Genomic DNA, 22,602 nt, shown 5'->3' on the forward strand with positions numbered 1-22,602 from the left:
AGGATAATAGAAAATTGAAGACTACCTCTTGTTGACATTGAATTCAGTGTTTATATAATTACCTATAGAAATGAGATAAAATAGTACACTTCTCCAAAGGTACATCTTTCCCAATCTTGTAATTATTGACATAATTGTGGATTTCATTTCACTATCTGCTACTTTTTCTATCTTCTTTTACTGTTGGGATACAATACAGAGAATTTTACTAGTTGGATAGTCCAAAGTATTTATAATTGGAAACCACTAATCAAGTCTCACCTTCTTGTTTATAATTATGAGGGAAATAAATCAGTTTTAAATAACTTGCCTTTTACTTATCTATCAAGGGATAGCATCTGTACTTATAGGGTAAGAGTGGTTCTACAGCCATTACTTGTGAGGCATTTTTTACTTTGATTTCAGGTATATGAGATTGATTTTAAAATGTACTTAATGAGGGGTGCCTGGGTGGCTCAGTCGGTTGAGCATCTGGCTTCAGCTCAGGTCATGATCTCAGTTTGTGGGTTCAAACCCCACATCGGGCTCTGTGCTGACAGCCTGGAGCCTGCTTCAAATTCTGTGTCTCCCTGTCCCTCTGTTCTTCCCCTGTTCATGCTCTCTCTCTCTCCTTCAAAAATAAATAAAAAAAAAAAAAATGAAGAAAAAAATTTTTTAAAGGTACTTAATGAAGAGGAGCCAAATCCACAATTGTCAGAAACTATGAGTTACCTGATGTGAACAAAATAACAAATTACTTAAGACAGTTCAATGACAAGAGTGTTAACTTTAAACAGAGCAAAGAGCAGTTTTATTTAAATAAAAAATGAGTTTATTCAAAAATAGAGGAATGCAATTCAGAAAGAGCAAGGTAGGGCAAACCACAGGCAAGTCCAAAGAGATGAAGGGAAGGTCGGCTTTTATCAGGTTTTAGGAGGAAATTAGGGAGGACTGTTCCTGAATAAAAGTTTATTGGAGAGTACAAGAGTTTGGGGTTGTTGCGGTTTCTCAAGTGCCTTGTTGCTGGGACATGGATAGATCTTACTTTTCTTCAAGGCATGAGACAAATTCTTATGTCAAAAGTATCCTTTCTCATCAAAAATAGCTCTTACCTTCCTCTTTCTGCAAGGAATGATACCTGGGTTAGAGCACCCCCTTCAGGACTTCCCAACTCTATTTTTTTTTTATTTATTTAATGTTTATTTTTGAGAGACAGAGAGAGACAGAGCATGTGTGGGGGAGGAGCAGAGAGAGAGGGAGACACAGAATCGGGACCAGGCTCCAGGCTCTGAGCCATCAGCCCAGAGCCCGACGCGGGGCTTGAACTCACGAACCGCGAGATCGTGACCTGGCTGAAGTCGGACGCTTAACCGACTGCGCCACCCAGGCGCCCCTTCCCAACTCTATTTTAAATGACATTTCCTTTATTTACTTTCACAGGAGGATGGCTCATTGATTTCACAATTCCCAAAATCCATTGAGTGTTGAACTGGTTTTTGAGAGGATGGAATTTATTGCTTGGGTCTCAAATTATGAACTTGATTTGGGTTGTTTTGGTTAGGGATGAGTATTCACAGGCATACATCAGGTTTGGGATGAGTGACTTTAAGCACATTTTTTTTTTAAACAAAATTTCAATTTGGCAAAACTCAAAACATTCTTTTTTGTCAACCATTTTCCCTTAATTATTAAACCCATGTGGCTGCTAATGGAACTTAATCCATGTGTTTTTCATTCACTTGCATCAATTCATCAAGCACTGTTTTGTAATAGCGTTTGACGTGAAAGAAGCATTCTGGGGCCTTTTTCTTAGAAACAGGAAGTGCTGTTCTGCCAAAAAGTAAATGAACTCTAACCCTCCAAAATTTAAATTCCATTTGAAATGCTGAAGATAAAAAAGAAGCACAGAATTTAAGTTGGCAAAACATGTTCCCCAATCCTTCATTGCTTCAGTTTTACTTGTGGAAAATTACCTGGTGAATGCTAGGTTGGGTTTGTTTTCCCTGATATCACATAGCTGATTATCAAAGCACATGGAAGGAGAGCATTTGTTTTGACTGAGGCTGATGTTTCCATACCCACAAATATTTGATAGGCTTTTGGTGAAATTCTCTTCATCCTCAGGAAGAGCTGCAAATACAGAAAGGAAAAACCCTGCTTCTGATCATACCTTACTCTATTGTACCCATCAGAGAATTTCTTTTCTCTTTTCTGGGTTAGGCAATCAGCTATAAGTGGTGAGGTTAATATGAACAATATTAGTGTAATTTGCTGTTATTCTCTGGGGCTGGAATCTGGGCATCTTTTTCTAATTTTTTGTGTGTATGTATGTATATATGTATTCATTCATTCCTCATTCATTCATTGATTCCCCAGAGTGATTATCATGTACAGCCAAGTTTAAAAATGGGTTTCCAGCTCCCTCAATGTAAAATCTCAACACTCATCCCAAATATCGATTCAGAATCTTCCGTTTAAAGAGATCCCTGGGTGATTCATGTCAACAACACATTTGAGAAGCACATTTTTAAAAGGCCAATTCCTGAGTCCACCATCAGAGATTCTGATTTAACTTGGCCTGAGCATTAGCATCTTTTTTTTTAAACTCCCCAGGGGTTTCTAATGTGCAGAAAAGTTTGAGAATGACTCCTCTAGGCTAGTTTATGGAATCTCAGGTTCGCTGAGTTTAAGAAAATCATTGTCAGGGTGATAACCTATTTTCTACCCAGTAGGGTAGAAAAAGATGACCAATGATCTTGTGGCATCTCTACCTATTTCTAGATGGAGTGGATCATCACCCAGGTTAAATGACTCCCTAGAAAGAATTTCCAAACTATCGCCTCTAAGAAAGTCTCACATCACTGGAAAAGCTGCCTTTAGTGTTTCATTGATTTTCTTTCTAGACTTTCTCTTTCAAAATGCAAATCCTCCCATGAAGGTAAATATCCTCATCACTGCAGTATAAATAAGGATGCTCAGTCACTCTCCTCTGATTCACTGGAGTAATTACTCTGAAACTGAAGGTTGTAGTGTTCAGTAAAACTGTGTTTGAATAAATCCCCAGGTTAGAGGAGAGAAAGAAATGGCAGCCACTCAGAGTGAGTAAAAGGGAACTGCAATGTCTGAAGCTGGGGTGGGGGACTCTGGCAGCCTTTCTTTGACAGATTAGCTGGGTAGGACTTTAAGGCAGTGGGAACAATTACAGTTGATTTGTAATGCCTATAGTGGCAGGAGGGAGCAAGGGGCTGACATGAGGAAATTTGGATTTTAGGATTAAGAAAATAATAATGAATTAGAAATGTGGCAGGTCTTTGGAATGGCGTCTGGGCTGCAGGATGGGTTTCATTACGTGAATAAATGAAATGGGTAATGATTTTTAAAAACCAAGACTCAAAAGAAACAGAAAGAGGATGGTGAAAAATAAGCAGTAAACAATCAAATTGAGAAAGCATGAATAGAGGACCAGAAGAAAACAATAGTAAAATCAAAGTTGATTCAAAAATCCTAAGTGTATTTATAAAAAGGTATCTCAAGAAAAATAATTGGGAGTTGTTTTGTTTTTTCTTTTTCTCCACATCACCCTCTACACCTGTGCAATCATCATGTCCCATTAAATTTATTCCCTACATGCTTTCAAATTAACTCACTGGAATATTCCATCACTACTGAAACCATCTTAAGTTTCCCTTTCAGGTTGGCCTCACACCCCATTCCCCACCTGGCAGGAAGACTAGCATATATGAAATTCACAACCACGTAACAGTCCTCAATAAAAGAGTGAATCCTCCACAGCCCTAAACACTTGGCTCCTATTTCTTCAGTTTTGTGTGTATTAACTCAACTGTGAAATAAATTAATTAATAATTCCGGCCATCATGTGAGATGTTTCCACAAACTCTCTTTTGTCACTCAGAGTAAGCCTGTGAAATGGGTGTTATTACTGATAAAGAAACTGAAAATTTGGAAAATTAAGTGACTTATTCACAGTGGATAATCAGGAATTTCTAATTTCATATTAAGCTGAAGTTTGCATATGCTAGTCAAGTTAGTATATTTATTAAGACTGCAAATGTATGAAGAATAGTAATTTGAAAGGATGCCAACCTTACTTGTTTAATGTTTAACTAATGTTATATGATTATGATTTATTCATTCAAAAATATTTATTGAACACTACTTGGTATGATTGGAGCTGTGATAGTTAGACTTCAGTATTGTAGCAACAGAAAATTTGAGATGTTTTATGTGTGAAATAGATAATAAGTAAATAGGTAAATAAATTTACCACTTCTGTTCCATGCATGCTGGACTAAATAATTAAGACTAATAGTTTCACAAAGCACAGCTATAAAAAAAACTGTACAAAATGTCAAAAAAGAATGCTTGTGAGCATTATTGAGCTAATATGATAGTAAAGGATTACCACATGAGGATTTGGGGGAAGAAAGATAAACAAGGAATTGATCCTAACATTTGTGGACATTTTTCCTTTAGCCAAAAAAGGGAAAAGCCAGGAAACTAAGAGTGTAGGATGTACTCTTAGCAGCCCCAATGAACTAAAAATGCAGGTGGCAGAGTGCAGGCCCCTCCAAAGGGGAGGCAGTAGTGGTAAGCCTCTAGGTTGTGAGTTTGATTGTGACAGATTGCACCACAGAAGAAAAGGTGCTCTAGAATTTAAAAAGACCCTCATAGGCATTTCAGTTCAATGCTGAATTATCTCATTCGTTCAAAGTAGATGGGGGTAATGCAGGAATTCTTGTACACCCTAGTGCATAAGTGCACATCTGGCACACACACACACACACACACGCACACACACACACACACAATTACAGGGGCATCTGGGTAGAAGAGTCTAACTTTGACTCAGGTTATGATCTCACAGTTCTGTGTTGCCAGCTGGAAACTTTGGATTCTGTGTCTCCCCCTCTCTCTCTGCCCCTCCCCTGCTCGCACTCTCTCTACCTCTCAAAAATAAACAAACATTAAAAAAAATTACACAACATTCTAGGCCTCAAATTCTTTCTTAAAACAAATCTGCAAATGGAGTATCAAGTGCACACTCCAAAATAACCAGGAACACTAAATGACAGGAAACATGAGTTTTGTATTGGGATGAGAGGAAGCAGTGGGCAGGAAAAAGAGCAGAAGCGACAGAAAGTAGAAAGAGACAGTGAAGGACTCCAAATATTGGAATTATCAGATTCAAATGTTAAAATACTATGCTTAATGTGTTCATATAAATAGGAGACAAAAGGGATATTATTGGCAGAAAACTGAAAATTCAAAAAATTAAATAAAAACTCAAAAGTTGAAAAATACAGCAACAAAAGTTTAGAATGCAGTGGTTGGGTTTATTGCAGATATGACACAACTGAAGGGAGTTAATAGTAAACTGGAAGAAAGGTCAAAATACAATAAGCATTATGAAGAACATGAATAAATAAATATATTGAATACACAGAAGATAAGAAGAGACATGATGAATACCAGTCAATACATTTATAAAATAAAGAGCAAACATGTAGAACATTTGAGCACAATGATTAGAAAACGTGACCTAACTGGCATATATTGGACATTGTAACTAACAACTCCAGAATGCATAACTGTCAAACATACATGAAAACATTTCCAAAAATTGAACCTTAGATTGTGCCATAAATGAGTCTCAACAAATGTCAGAGCATTAAAATCATATAAAGTGTGTAGTCTGACCACAGTGCAATTAAGCTAGAAATCAACAATGAAAAGTTAACTGGAAAATAATACTATGTTTGGAAATTAACAAGTAAACTTCTATAATAAACCACAGATCAAAAAATAAATCTGGGGCAACAGAAAAAGTTGAATAATATCACAGCATGGTAATGCAACTAAATCCACAATTAAAGGGAAACATGTAGAATCAAACAACACATTTTTAAAAATGGAACAAATTGAAAATCAATGAAGTTAGAAATAAAATTAATCCTAGTAAAATGTGAGGAAGAAAATGACAAATATGAAGGCAAATATTTAAGTGAAATTCATAAATACAAGTTTAAAATTATATCTTAAAATATTTAAGATATAATCTCAGACAATATTAATCATGACAAAATATCAACGTCAAGAATAAAAGAGTGTAATACCAATTGTACAATTAACAGCCAATAAAAGGATACTATAAAAAACTTGATGCAAAATAATTCAAAATGTTTGGTGATCAACTTTAAAATGATAAAATTTATAGAAAAATACTATTTCCAAAACACCTGCATAAAGAATGGAAAATTAGAAATTCACCACCAGTGAGTTCTGTCAAACATTTAGGAAAGAAGTAATGGTAATATTGCCCAAATTCTTCCATAAAATTTTAAAAACAAGGAAAGCATTTCAAATTCACTTTATGAAGCATTTTTATATATAAATTTGATAAACATATTAGCAAAGCAGAAAATTACAGCCAATCTAAATAAAATGTTACTAAACTACATCTTTATGTGTGTATACATATATGTATGTGATAACATTGTCATGACTAATTTAAAGTTAGTCCACACATTTGATTCAAAATGTTAATCATTTGTGTGGCCTATGTTAACATATAAACTGATAAAAATCATATAATCATCTCAATGATTAAAAAAAATTATAATTTTTATTCATTAGTTATAAGAAATACTCTTAGTATCTTAGGTTTAGAAGAAAACTACATTAATCTGACGAAACACCGCTGCAAAAAATCTACAACCATCATATGTAATGATCAATGCTGAGTGACAAGAATTATACTACTTTCCTTGTACTCAATATTGAACTGGAAATGCTAGCTAGAATAAATATATAAAAACAATAAATAAATTTGTAAGTATGGGAAAACAAAATAAAAATGTCATTATTTGCAGGTGATATAATCACACGTAAGGATCTACAGATAAATTATCAGAATTAACACATGAAGTTGTTGAATGGAGAAGAGCAAAGCTGTTAGCTACAGGTCAACATACTAAAAAAACAGTCATATTTTTACATTCAAACAACAAATAGTAAGAAAATATAATTTTTAAAATATTTCTAACTGGAAGAAAATCAAATGGCTTAGAAAAAATATTAATAGAAGATATGCAGATATCTAAACAGAATACTATAAAATAATATTGATACAAAAGAAACACCTTAATAAGTGGGGATACATCATATTCATGAAATGGAAGATGCCAATTGTCTCTAAACCAGTCTCGATTCAGTCTAAATCCTAGAAGGTTTCTCCATGCTTTTGGTATGTGTGTGTATGTGTGTTTGTGTGTGTGTGTGTGTGTGTGTGTGTGTGTGTGTGTGTAACTTGAACTAATTCTAAAATGTACATAACAATGCAAAGAACCTAGAGGGTTGAAAAATTTTGAAGAGAAACTGAGTGAGTTCATGTTATATCATATATTGATATTTACTACAAAGCTATAGTAATTAGATCAAGGTGTTACTAGGCTAAGAATAGACAGAAGGCCAATGAAAGAGTATCTACAAACAGACCAATGTGTATCTGGACATGACAGTCTTTACACTACAGAGCAGTGCAAAATGGACTCTCTTTTCAATAAATATGCTTGGACAATCAGCTATCCATATGAAAAATAATGAAAACTGACCTCTATGTCACAGTATCAACAAACACCAAAACTAGGGTTATTTTCAGTCTAAAGGAAAAGACAAAACAAACTTCTAGAAGATAATATTAAATATATATGTGTGTGTATATAGTCATTACTTTTATTACAGCAAAACATTTCTTATACAGGGCACAAATATAATCACAAAGGAAAAACTGATAAAATGGACTTTATTAGAATGAAGAAACTGATAAAATTGACTTTATTAGAATAGACTTTATTGATTTATTGATCAAAAGATCATTAAATGATGTAAAAGCCACAAAAATGGGAGAAAATATTAGTAATACTTAAACCTACAATTATGAGAATATTTCTTTAAGTGCATCAGAGTTTCTTAGATAAAAAGTAACTTCAGTGTGCCTTAAGAAAATTAGTAGCCTGAGCCCTGTGAGTGGGAATATGACATATAACAGGACTCTAGCCTAATAGAAGAAGAAGAAGAAGAAGAAGAAGAAGAAGAAGAAGAAGAAGAAGGAGGAGGAGGAGGAGGAGGGGGAGGAGGAGGAGGGGGAGGAGGAGGAGAAGAAAAATTTTGCTAAAGAGAAAAAAAAGAATTAGGAAACCAACAAATTTAGTATATGATCAATAGATAAATAAATTTCAGGCAAAGCAGATGATGAAAAAGAAAAAAGTGGGCAAAGAGCTACATTAGAGTTTAAGGACACAGGACTAGAGAGTTCCAGAGAAACGAGTATCTGGTGATGTCAGTAGTGGGCACTTGCTTGAAGCTGGAAGTGATGGGGTGTTTGGGACAAAGTCTTTCGACAAACCAGAGGCTGGAAATTAGAGAAGTCCACAGATGCCCATGGAAGCCAAAACTTAAGTAACAGGTGGTCCATCCTTAGCTGTTGTTCAGGACAGGGAGTAAAGAAAGATTCCTTTAGGTAGATGGTATTTCTATGGGACTTTCCCTAGATAGAATGTACCAGGACCTAACTCTTCCAGAGTAAGAAATGAACTAGGAGTCTGAATGCCACATGATTTATGTTATCAGTCATCACAGAATCAGACAATTGTATTTGGCTTTGTTATTCCTGTTGCCTATTTCTTTGTTTTCCCATAACATCTCAGCAAAGTTTTGTTTTCAATGCTTTTGCTTTAAAAAGGGGGGAGGGTGGAGGGAGATAGAGAAAGAAAAAAAAAAGAGAAAGAGGAAGAAAGGAAGAGGGAGGGAGAAAGAAAGGAATGAAGGAAAAGCGAAGGAGAAAGGGAGGAAGGTAGGAAGTAAAGAAGAAGTGTAGAAAGAAAAAAAGAAGGAAGGGAAAGGAAAGGGAAAGAAAGGAAAGGAAAGGAAAGGAAAGGAAAGGAAAGGAAAGGAAAGGAAAGGAAAGGAAAGGAAAGGAAAGGAAAGGAGGGAGGAAGGAAGAAAAGAAGAAAATTTTCTTCAATTGGCTAATGGTTGATCTGGGAAATTTGTGGACAAGAAGAAAAAAAATTCTGACTGCCTGTTATTACAGGAGTTGGGGTAAGCACAGCACTCTGGGGACATGGTGTGATCATGCCAGCTACAGGGTCAGGAGAAAGTGATAGAACTGAGTTTGTGGGTGGGATGAGTTCTCCACACCAAGGGCACCGCTGGGAATAATTGAGATAGCTGTTTTTGTCTCTTCATTATATTAAAAATATATACGAAAGATTACAAATCAGAATGTTAAAAAACTGCCCACATGTTTATTATTTCAGGCCCTGATTTACTTTTGATCCCTGGGCCTCTTCCATTATTGTCATGTTTACTGGCCTTGCAACATGAATTCTATACGTCACCTAAAGAAGTGCCCTGGGATGCTGGGAAGCACATCCATTGCATATCTAAGAGTTACACTCAAGATTTAATTAATGGTAAAGTCTTCACAGAAGACTGAACCGGGGGGGACAAAAGTGAGGGGAAGAGTATCCCAAGGCAGCTCTAGAAAACATCTTTCATTCTATTATGTCCATGGCTTGGTTTATCTTTATTCTGTACAATATGAACAGCAGGGTGGGGAATGAAGTTGACCAAGATTTCTCAGATATTTGAGTACAGACAAGTGTATAGTAGCTTACAGGAGAGTCTCTGAGGATGCCCTGGGGGACATAGATAATTACCTTATTAGCCTCAAAAGACTTTGTTAAGCTGAAAGGATGATTTGACTACAAAATTAAAGCATTTTAACTTCTAGTAATGGCTGAGTAAGTATACTGGCAAATCTCTCTAGAAAGCAACTATGAAACAGGGTAAAAATGGACAAAAAGACTATGCTGGTGCTCTAGAAAGTGATCAAAAACAGGTAATAAGATGACAAGCATTTATACTTGAAAAACTGCTGAACTTTGGGTATATAGAACTGGGAATCTGTCATTCTGGCCTGGGCAACTCCATCTCTGCAGCTTTGTTGATGCAGGGCAGGGCAGGCCATGAAGACTGGCAGCTTCTCTGTCACCATTAAAGTTGGCTCATTTGACATGTTACATGCTTGTAATCCTCCTTCCATAAATGCCACAGGGGATTATGGTCAGGAAGAACTGTATAAAGAGAAGTGTTAGTACCTTTGGCACCCAGCAAGCCTAATGAACCCTTGAGCCAAAAGTCTTTGTGAAGGATGATCTTGCTGACTAGATTCTCCAACAAAGGGAGGCAATCTCTACTCAGAGGCACCCCCTGAGCATTTGGCTTTGTAGCCTTCCTAATATGGCCTCTAGGGTACAACCTTTTTGAAAAGTGACTATTACTGTGCTCAGGTTCTTGTCAAAACTAAATGCCTGACCCATGGGAGGCTTGTGAGTATCTTGTGAGATCTTTCCATCGGGGGAGGACCAATTCAAACGCAACTAACAGGATGGGAAGGACCCCAAAAAATTAGCTTGTCAAATGGAAATGGAACATTCAAGAAAGCAAATGGCCTGATCTTAGTGACATTTCAGCTGTATGTAGAAAAGTGGAGGCTATTTCTTAGGAGAAAACTTTAAATCACCATTCGGCCACCTCAGGCAGATTTACTGGCTTATGAGGCCCTGCATTTACAGAGACTTCCCTAAATGCCTGGGCTTCTCTCCCTGATAGTTTTGCTTATTGAAATCCAATGGTGTCCACTGGGCTTCTGTGGCTGTTCAGCCCAACTCCAAGTAGGTGGAAACAAAAGCAGACATGGTTGGCCTACTTAATGGGCAGAACTCAAGACACTTCTCATGACTCTGGGCAACACTCTCCTTGGTGAACCTTGTTTAGTTTTACTGATTCTTAGGTGACTACCAATGGCCTCATGGTCTGGTCTTTCACTTGGATAACCACAGACTGGCAGATTAAAGACCTCTCTCTTTGGGGCCACAAAATATGAAAACAAATAGTGGTTGCCAATTGAACTATTTGGGTCACTCAAGTAAATACTTACAGTAAAGTCCTGTTTTCTGATGAGGCTAGCCAAAAATAAGATGCTGATTGAGACTCTCTACCACCCAGATTGGCATCATTGTTGCCTAGATTCATCATGGTACAACATATGGCAACACATCTGCCATCATAAACTGGAACACAGTAAAAGTCCTATGTTTCTACCAGCCCAGAAGAGACCGTCCACTGTATGCTAGTCTTGTGACTCTTGCAAACATCTGACACAGTTGTCTTGTGGTAGAGGGAGCCTTCTGCATTTACTCCTGGCAACTTAACTATATCAGACTTCTGACTGCTGCTGAGGTTTTCAATGATAGCTCAGTTCTGAGGACACTTTTTTTCTGGTTACTGTTTTGTTGTTTCAGCTTGAGTAGCCGAAACATCTGACGCCTTTAAGACTTTTGAAACTAGCATTTTAAGCTTTCCAAACCATTTGCAGTCTGACAGTGGGCTGATAATCATGGTATTTGATGTAAATTCCATACTCTCTGCCACCCAGAGGCATTTGGTATTATTGAGCATCGGAACAGCTTTCTAAAATATTGACACAAAAAATATTTTTGACTGTACCTCCTTTAGCTTCTCCTGGTCCACACACTTTAGTAAGTTTTCTGGTCACTGAGTATGGCTGTCCCTAAAAAGGAATTTTCTCTTTTCATCTAAGAATATAAGACTTATTTTGAAAATGTGATATTCTATCTACACCATTCTTGTCATGATGCCTCTTTCCTTTCCCTAACAGCAACCCTAGGCTGGACTGTTGGTTAATCCTCTGACTGGCAAACTGGCCCAAAGGGGCCCTAAGGTATCAAAAACTAATTTCAATTCAGCCACCTGGATTCTTTTCTTGGATCAGCATGGCTCTCGATTATATGAATAAGAACCACTATAGTAATGAGTATAGTAATAATCATAAAAAATGCCCACTTCCTCTTGCACCTGGCCCTTCTTGTTGAGAAGTCGAGATGTGAGAAGAGAATGAGTCAGAGCAGGGTGGGGGAGGGGGTGTCATGAAATTACAGCCACTGGAACATGATATAACAGTTTGTGGCAGTGGCAAGCAGCAACACAGAAACCTAGGGATGAAACAGATTAGATCTCAGGAGGAAGAGGTGAAGGAGGGCCATTAACAATCTTTTGTATTTCAGTATTGCCCTTAGAGCATTCCTTACAAGGAAAAACATCCCAGTGCCATTCTCTTAAACCATTGCAAGCAACTATTGAGTCCACTATACCCCATATGTTCAGTAGAGCTCTGAACGCAATCTGATTGTCATTCTCTTTAACTTTAATCAGTCATCTGTCAAAAATAGCTGAGGATGGCCCTGGATCCTGAACCTCCCATGTAGATCACCTACCAACACCTCAGGATATATCTTCTAACCCCATTCTCAGTCATTCCATGGGAGCAGACAAATGCCACTCAGCTGACAGCATAGATGAACAGAAAAGAATGGACTGACTGTCCTTAGGCAGCCCTCCAGAAACCAGAATTAGACTCAATTATTACAACTGAACTGGGATAACATAAGCCTACCAGCTGTCTGAAAACCCACTTTGGAGACACTGTCAATCTGCACCTCCCTCCCCTCAACTGATAAGTTCTCATTTGGGGTCTCCAACAATTGCAAAAAAACACTTCCCTTCTAGAGGCACCATGTGTGCTCCTGGTATGCTACTTCTTGTGTGGGACCACCTCCTTTTCCCAAATATGGTGATTTGCTCCTTAGGAGTGGTCAAAGAGAACTTCAAATGTTTAAACATCATCTTGCCCCCAGAAGGCATTCAGGTCTCACTGGCCAAGGCTGTTATAGATAGAATTTCCCTATGCTTTCTCATGGATGCTATGGTTGAATTGTGTTTCCAAAAAAGATACACTGAAATCCTAATCCCCCAGTACCTATAAATGTAACCTTATTTGGAAACAAAGTCTTTGCAGATGGATTAGAATGGGTCTCAAACCCAATGACTGGTGTACTTATAAGGAGATACAGAGGCAAAAAGAGAGACAGGTGAAGAAGGCTGAATGATGATGGAGATGGAGATTACAGTGGAATAATACCAAAAACTAGCAATAACCACCAGAAGACACAAGAGGTAGGGAAAGGTTCCTCCCCAGAATTTTCAGAGAAAGCATATATTCGTGGATACCTTGATTTTAGATTTTAACTTCTAGAACTGTGAGAATAAATTTCTGTTGTTTTAAGCCACCCACTTTATGGCAATTTTTTACAGCAGCCCTGGGAAACTAATACATGGACCAAGGTAGAGTCTGCACAATTGCTAATACATCTTGCTATGCCTGGATAAATGCCTCAGTCCAAGAGGAAAGGTCAGGTAGTTAACAACGATATTTATGGTGAGGGGGAAGTGAAGATATAAAAGTTAGAGCTAAGACTTATGAGTATATTTTGTCAATTTTACCTTTGAGATCACATTCTCCACTTATAGGTATTATTCTGATCTTTTAAGGCCAAGATGAATATACATCAAAAATTACATCAAAATTTCCTAATAATATCTAGCATTCACTTTTCTGCATTTTCTCAATATCACTCCTAGGACTTTGGTTTACCCATATCATCCTGCCTAAATTATTGCTGTTTGCATATCCAGTGATATTATCAAGGTCTTTGAGAATGGGACCTCTATTTTATTCATTTTAATGTCTTCTGGGACTAATATAAGGCCTAGCTTGCTGTATACATTGTCAGTAGCCAATTAAAGTTTAGTGAATTAATCAATCTGTATATTTACATCTGTGTATCCTTCATTATATTTCTCCAGTAGAGTTCTACCCAATTGCAATTAAAGTATGGAACTATGAAATGGATAGAGTGTGTGATGGTTGATTAATAGTAGATAAAATTTATCAGCTATGAATTCAGTCTGCCTAAACTTACTTATCTCAATGAAAAGGACAGGAAATTGTCTACTTAATCTCACTTTCCTCAGTAAGTACATTCCTGTTCTCTGGGTCCTCATTTCAATATTTTGTATTTAAAATCAGAAATCAATTTTTCCATAGATATTCCTGGATTATATTCTTACTCATTAATGAGGCAGTTTTATGCTACTGAGGCAAATAAACCTACTAATAGGGTTATGCTGTGGAGCTGAGTTAAGATCTGTGGAGAATTTCCAGCTGTTTATTTTTCCATCTCCTAGACAAATACAGGAATGGCTTTCCAAAGCGTATTAAGTTATAATTTCCATTTCTACATAGAAAATGGAACTACAATTTGGAAAAAGGACTCTGTGTTTGAGCCGGCAACTGGCTGCTATATAATTATCATTGCTCTTCTTTATTAACTGCCCGCCTTTGCCTTATGTGGTGCTTTGTTGATAGAAGTAACCCCAATCTTGTTGCCATGGTGACAGTAACAAGTAGCTGAGAGGATTTTGTTTGTGGTAAACAAATTCAGGCATATGCTTGAAGCCTGGTGGAGCAGCTTCCCAGCTTCCCTTATGCTGCTGTCCTTGCATAAAATCAAAGAACAGCAACTAAAAAACCCCACAGCCCAGATTTGAAATGGAAAAATGGGAACCAATCCTAAATAATCCTTTCTTATGTATGTGGGAATGTCTTGGTAGGTAGGTACACATTCATAAGACAGGGCCTTCTATGCTAGAAGGTCTCTGTGCAACAGCATCAAAAAAATGGCCCTGAGAGTGAGAGAAAGCCTCACACCCCTGGGGACACTTGGCAGCAATAGCACACTGTAGCAATGCATTAACAGAATAAGGAAAATTGTTTCTTTTTCTTCCCAAATCCTCTCTAAGGCAGCCTGCCATTTTACATGTTGGAAAGAGAATTCCTTCAAAACATTCTTTTGTAAACGCTGAAGTCAGACACCTTAAACCCCGTTTCTTCAATGTGGGGTTCTATGAAAGTAAACCATCATTGGAAGGAGAACAGGTGTAATGTAGATAGGTAGAATTTAGGTAGGATTCACTTCTCTGAACTGTGGAGGACATGCTGATGGGTGGTCTGATTTCAGGGACCCCAGATATTCCTCATTTCTCATTTCCTGTCTCTTCCACCTATCTCTTCAAATGTCCTCTCTGCGATCCAACAACTGAAGTCTACAATTACAACACCAACATCTTTCCTCTCACTCTACTACTTTAAAAAAACATTCCGATGGGTCACACAATAAACAAAATTCTAAAAGCTTGAAGATATTATCAGTTATTTATGGCCACTGGTGTGCACAAATTAGAGATTCTTTCTTGGTACAAAATAATAGACAAATAAAGTAGATTACTGAGCTGCACATGGTAAATCTTTCAGGAGAGAGCAGAAGGGTCACCAAAGCCTGAAATACCAAGAACTACTTTTTTGAACTTAGTAATGGTTCCTGAGAACTAGTAGAATCCTGATGTTCTTGCTCATTATTTTCAACACTAGTGAAAGAACTTTGCTGACCTCCCTCTCAGATTCCCTGATCCTCAAGTGCCTAGCTCTACTGAAAGGGGGACTTTAACACAGTAATATAGGAAGCCAGTTTTCAATCCCTCAAACACACTTAAACTTCCTGTTAATATTTTCTTCTGTTTTAACCTTTTATTTAGATATTTGTCTGATAGGCCAACACTAACAATATAGTGCCATAGGGTTTGATGTAGCTTATCAATTCATGTCCTCCAAAGAAGGGTCTGGGGATGGTAGGGTGAACAGAATAGACCAACATTAAAGTGATTTCTCTTTTAAGAACATTAATCAACACACCACTGGTTGGTATGGGGTATTTGTTATGATTTGTCTATGTAAGTTACTAAAACCAAAAAAAAAAAAAATATGCTACTATAAGAATCCTAAAATTAAACAGTAGTAATAATAATAAATAAAACACAGCCTACTTTTAGGGGCACCTGGGTGGCTCAGTTGGTTAAGCATCCAATTTTTCATTTCATCTCACGTCATGGACTTACAGTTCATGAGTTTGAGCCCTGCATTGGGGTCCATGCTGACAGCACAGAACCTGCTTGGGATTCTCTGTCTCCCTCTGTCTCTTTCACTGCCTCTCCCCCACATGCATACTCTCTTTCTCTCTCTCTCTCAAAAGTAAATAAATAAACTTAAAAAAATAGCATACCTTTACAACATAAAACAGAATTTTCTCTTTAATAAGATCTAAATATGTCAAAGGTAAACACTGAATAAGAAATATAACTGAGATTTTTTTATACTATTGCCTACTCTCAGATTTTGTATCTTTTTAGTCTTACAGCATATGTTTGTGTCTATTGATGTCCTAGTTCTATTTCTGAGAACCTCACCCATCACATTTACCTTATTAACCACCAGTCCCCAGGGTCCTCCTATTTCTCTGTAATTGCTCAAATACTGTTTTGACACACACACACACACACACACACATAAACACACACACTGGCCTTTTCTCCAGTTCTGCCATGCCCTAACTCTTGACAGAGGTTCTTCTTTCTTTTACTATAACATCTCATTCAGCCACTCACAATTATGGTTTCTCATTATCATACTGGTGAGTAGCTAAATGAGAATTTTGGCAAATGTCATCTCTTTTTTTTCTTCATGATTACCAACTAAAAGAATGGTTCTACTCCTCAGGCGTCTGAAGGAGAAGCTGGGTGTAGAAGGGCACACAGATCCAGGAGCCCCAATTTGAACTCATGTCTGTTTGGCTACAGAGTTTATATTTTAATTACAACAGGAAGAGGTTCTTTAGCAAAAATACTTTGTTTCTAAGCAGTGAAACTATTCTGTGTCATACTATAATATTGGATATATGATATTAATATATCAATCTTTGTTCAACAGTTATAACAAATGCACCACACTAAGGTAAGATGCTAGTAATTGGGAAGACTGGGGATAAGGGGGACATACAGAACTGTACTTTCTGATCAACTTTCTGTATATCTAAAACTTCTATAAAAATAAAGTCTATTAATTAAAACTAAAAAGGAGAGGTGGGAGAGAGAAAGAGAGAGAGAGAGAAGGTGTTAGCCCAAATGAAGTGGAAAATGGAAGAGTGTCAGCAGTTGAAGGTAAGGGGGTTGGGCCCCTCCAAGTCCCCCTAGTTATTCTTCTGCCTATTTCTAAGAGTGTTTGGATTGTTATGTCCACCCATATAAACCAGCCATCTGGGCTATGAAGTGAACTGTATTCAAGGAATCTTGTAAAGGTAAAGAAGATTGGACACTCCTACATCTCCCTCCCCACTCAAAACAAACCAATTTGCCTATGCTTCAGTTTCTATAAAATGCACAGATGTGCGAGAATTCAGCTGTCTCCCTGGGGAGCAGTAAAGGGTTGTTCTGAAGTGTTTCAAGACTGGAGCATCCCAGGGCCTGGCACAGGGCCTGGGACACAAGGGAGGAGATAAAGTACAAATGGAAAAGTAGTGTTATTGGGAAATTGTAGTTTAACACATGTGACAGGCACTCCCTCCCTGTCTCCTCAGATTTCTTCCATATTGCTTTCAGAATCCCTGTGTCAAGATGTCAGGGGCATACCTTCCCCTTCCTTTCTCTGCACCTCGACTCTCTCTTCCATCCTAGTGTAGGAGGAGGCAGATGAGGTGAAGATCATATGTACCTTCTTCAACAGAAACTGTGAATTCGTCTTCCAGCACTCTGTCAGTCCCAGTGCCAGCATCACCACCACCTCCAGAGTGTACATATCTTTTCGAACTCAGTGCAAATCCACCTCCTGAAACTCATTCTGATAGTCACCCTGATCCCTTCTCTCAACTTCTCACTGAACACTTTAGCTGGACATCTCAGAGTTTAGAACTTCACCACATGCTGCTGTTGTACTTGGAATTTACAATCTTGCCCAATTAAAAAAAAATCTACATATTTATATGTTTATACCTATCTAATCCTAAAGACAGCACTTTTCTTTTTACATCCACTGAATCTCCACTCTTATCCATCTTCAACTCTTGCCACTGTACATTGGTTGAAGGCAAAACAATTATGTGGGAGATTCAAAATAAAACTTAGAAGCCCTCTGCCTGCCTTACTTCCTTTCTGAATCAGGCCCTAAAACCTCCAAATTTACCATTACACTTCTTAGGCCTCATGTGTTGACTCTGAAATAACCCTTTTGAATATTTACTGGGATAATTTTGTTTCATTACTGAATGAACACAGACCCTATTATGCTATGCTTGAGATTTTAGGAAAGTAGAGTGAAGAACTGGAGAGGAAGAGCAAGACAGCACAGCTGTGGGACAGAGGGCATAGACCTGCACAATTAGATCAGTTTGCAACATCACCCACAGCACCACAGTGCTGGATCCTATGAGAGAACATGGTCTCGACAAAGAAAGAAGGATTTGGGGGTTCAACTACCTGCTCCAAGACTTCAAATCCCAATGACTAAGTTTCTTAACCTCCTTAAAACTCGATTTTCAGGGGCACCTGGGTGGCTCAGTCTGTTAAGCACCTGAATTTAGCTCAGGTCATGATCTCATGGCTTGAGAGTTTGAGACCCACGTTGGGCTCTATGCTGACAGTGCAGATCTGGAGCCTGCTTCGGATTCAGTCTCTCTTTCCCTCTCTGCCTCTCCCCTGTTCATGCTCTGCCTCTCTCTCTCAAAAATAAATAAACATCTAAAAAAAATTTTTTTAAAAAGCCCTCAATTTTCACATCTGGAAATGGGGTTTGTTTCTGTCTCACACATATCTGTGAAGGCCACAAAAGACAATACCCAAGAAAGTTGTTGCAAACTTCAAAATACAGACACGGATTTGTTAGCAATACACCATGGGCAGCATGACAGCATTTGCTACCTTGGGAAGATGGGAGGTAAGTTGGGGGATGTAGATTATAGAAAAGTAGGCAGGGGTTTTCAGTTACAAAGATTCTCTACTTCAGATCTTTGTCTGAGATTAAGCCTGTTGGAAGATACAGATTATTCAAAATGACTGAACCAAACTTTGTAATTGTACAGTTGAGGCTCTTTGTTTTCTAGATAATAAGATTAAGTAGCAGAAAGATTAAGTACAAGCCTGTTTCAGTGTATAAAAGACAGTCACACTCATATATCTGTGGCTGAAGCATGTGAAGATTTTCAAGTCATTGGGCCTTATCTTTTTTTTTTCTGTATTGGTTACTTTAGCCATAGCTTTTATTCTTGTCATAGAAAATTTAAAGGCCATCTGGCAAAGACCTGTCAATTTACCTCTTGGGTTTCCAATGCTGATTCAACACTTTTGCCTAATCTGAAGACTAAATAACACCAACAGCACATCTAGGTCACATCCATTTATGTTGCACTTTGCATTTATAAAGTTTTTTATAAAGTTTTTTTGCTTTCTCCCACCTAGGTACTACTGTGGCATTTTCTGTAAGAAAATGTGCTCTCCTCTAAAGATGGACCTTTTCCTACAAACTCTTCCAATCACCTTTGTTCCCAAAAACTTACTCTCATGAAATTCTTTACCAGTGACGGACTAATCCCAAGCCTTGGGTTTTGTTGTTGTGGTGTGGTTTTTTTTTTTTTTTTTTTTTTTTTTTTTTTGTGTGTGTGTGTGTGTGTGTGGTTTTGTGTGTGTGTGTGTTTTTTTTTTTTTTTTTTTTTTTGGTCACAGAACTGCTCAAGAACTGACCAATAGTCAATTACTCAGCATTTATTAAGGACTTACTATGTGTTACATAAAGATCCAAGAGGAAACTTAAGACTCTGCCCTATTCATGGAGGTAAGGTCTATACTTCAGAAAATGCCAGGACCTGGGGCAAGCTGAACCCCAGTAATGACACACTGAGTTCAGTGGAGGGCTAATGGACTGAATTTGGGAGTTCAGAAGGTGCACAGAGCTGATAATGTTGAAGATGTTCTGAGGAATGTCAAGGTTTAAATCAGCAGAGTGGAGGAGAGGACAGTATCATTGGTGGGAAACACAAGGGGACAGAGGACAGAGCTAGGCAAATCAGATTAACAAGATCTGTAAGAAGACTGTTCTGGCTGGAATAGAGAGTTGGTCTTGGGAGGTAATGAAAGATAAGGCAGAAGAATATTTTAGGATAGACTATGGACCACCATTCCTGCCAAGATGAGAAACCAGGACTTATGTTGTTAGCACTGATGTGTGAACAAGGGATAGGGTTTCAGAGACGGAACATAAAGTCAGAAACATTTGAGTCTGACTTTTGGCATATAAAGCCACCACCTGCAGGACCTGGGCAAGTTACTTGATTTCTCTGAGTCTTGATTTCCTCCAAAGTAAAACTGAATTAATAAAATCTCCTAAGTCTATTATGTAAGTTAAATAGTTCCTATAACAGAATAGGTGGCTGAAAACAATTTTTATTTGTTTATTTATTTTTTTTGGCTGTTGGGTTTTTAGTATTGGTTTTATTTTTGTTTGTTTTCAAATAGCAGTCATGTTGATGCATAATTACTTTTCTTCTTAGCTCTTAGTAATTACCTAAGTCAGAATACTCCTTAAAACAATATATCTTTTTCTACCTATTCTCATTGCTCTATTAGTTTTTGGAGCCAACATATTCTTCCTGATTATGGGATCACAGGCTTTGAATTTCCATTTATCTTTAGTCAGATCTTCTTCACATTTTGGGAGGTACCTCTGTCACTGCCCTTGTGGTGTTTTTAGAAACTAAAAGCCATAGAATAAAACTTTATAATGAATAAAGGAAAGAAACACACAAATAATTTTATTTTTATACTTAAAGAGAACAGAGAATTTGATGAGTAGATAAAATCAGCAACTTTAAAAGAGTTTCTTCCCCTTCAACAGAAATATTCCTCTCATTGACCTCCTATGGTGCCTGAAATTCTACCATATGCTCTTTTCCTTAAAGAGCCATGGACCCAGCAGGAACATATTGATACAATGATGGCTTCCACTGCATTATATTCCCTGGGAGGGGTAACGCATTAACCAGCCAGCACACCAAAAGGGTGCATGCATATCATCTAATCTCATATTGGTCACACTATCTACTATTCTCCTTTAATATCATGGAGATACTTCAAAAGTGGCAAGGATCAAAATAAGCATAATAGCAAATATCTGTAGTACTTTCTATATGTCAGGTAAATGAAATTCTCAAGCTAGTTTTTGGAAACGGTTACTATCATTACCCTCACTTTACAGTTGAAGAAACCAAGGAGGAGAGAGAGATGCTTAACTTCCAAAGAGTAAGTCACAGGGCTGGGATTTGAACTCAGGCCTTTCAGCTCCAAGGGTGATGCTTAACCACTGTACTACACTGTCTTGCTTTGTATAATGGTTGTTATTTCCTATTCCATGGTTAATAATGGGACTTTTTAGGGAGACATGAGGGAAATACAAGTAGGTCTGATGACAGAATTTTTTTGCATCTATAGTAAAAGGTTTTGGTTGTGTACATGTATGGCACCTCCACCTCCTCCCACTTTTGGGATGGGAGCTGCTATGCCCTGGCAGCTTCGCCTCTGAAGGGCTTTGTAAGGCTGTCAAGGCTATAGTCTCATCAGGGGAAATTAAAGAAGTTGGCTTCTTATGCATGGCATTGTTCCAAACTTTAAAAACTAAATGGCAAAGGGTATTTTCTTGAAGTTTTTACACTATACATCCGAGCTCTCTGCAGCCCTCTATAGCCTAAATCTTTGCCAGCAATGAAAAACATGCTCCCTGTGAAAGTAATTAAACAAGGAGACCATTAGACTGAGGTGTCTCCAATACCCTGGTAGCTTACATAAATAAACCAAAATATAAGCCAGACTCAATTCCTATAAATGCCTTAAAGTTAAGAAATCTAAATTAATGATAAACAGACAACTAGACTTTCCCAAATAAAGCAACAGCTTAAGCTATAGCCAATCAAATAACTTCTTTGTTTGGCTTCTACACCTGTTCGATAAAAGCCTTTTCTTTAGCTCCTGCAGGTGGAGCACTCCTAATCATATTTGGTTTGGCACTGCCTGACTGGAATAGATGTTTGCTTAAAAAACTCTCCAAAATTTTAATGTACCTCAGTTTACCTTTTAACAGTCACATTGTACTAAATCTTCTGGAAGCATAGTTTTTTTTTCAGTAGATATCTGGACAGAGGCTCCAATATAGAAGAAAATCAAGTGTCCCACATCACTCATGTTTACCCTGAGGAAATAGAATGCAAGATAGGAGAGCTTTGACAGGGGAAGAGGCTGAAAGACTGATGTCCAAAAGAACATGACAGCCCAGAATATTTATGGAATAGGGCACTTAACGCAGAAAGGGCTCCAAAGACAAATGGAGAGGCTCTAACATATGGAGGAACTGGGGAGTCTGGGTACATGCTATCTGAAAGCTTACAACCCCACGATTGTATGTCAATAATTGTTGATGGCTATATTTTCCAAAGATGACCACAATAATATCTCCCATTACGCACTTTATTCTGCAGTATGATACTGTTGCTCCTCCATCAAGAGACAGAGTTTACTTCTTCATCCCCTTGAATCTGGGTGAGGTGGGGCCAGTGACCGTTGTCCAATAGAATATTGTGGTAGCAACAGTGAGAACCTAGTGATCATGTTGAGGATCCCAATGTCATGTATAGGTACTCCTGTAGACATCTCTGGCTCCCAGCTAAAAGTCAGCAGCAAGTCCAGCCATGT

This window comes from Lynx rufus, unplaced genomic scaffold (genome assembly GCF_022079265.1).
Source record: "Lynx rufus isolate CCGP_SWC_20201006 ecotype Redwood Valley unplaced genomic scaffold, mLynRuf1.p SCAF_20, whole genome shotgun sequence".
Taxonomy (NCBI): domain Eukaryota; kingdom Metazoa; phylum Chordata; class Mammalia; order Carnivora; family Felidae; genus Lynx; species Lynx rufus.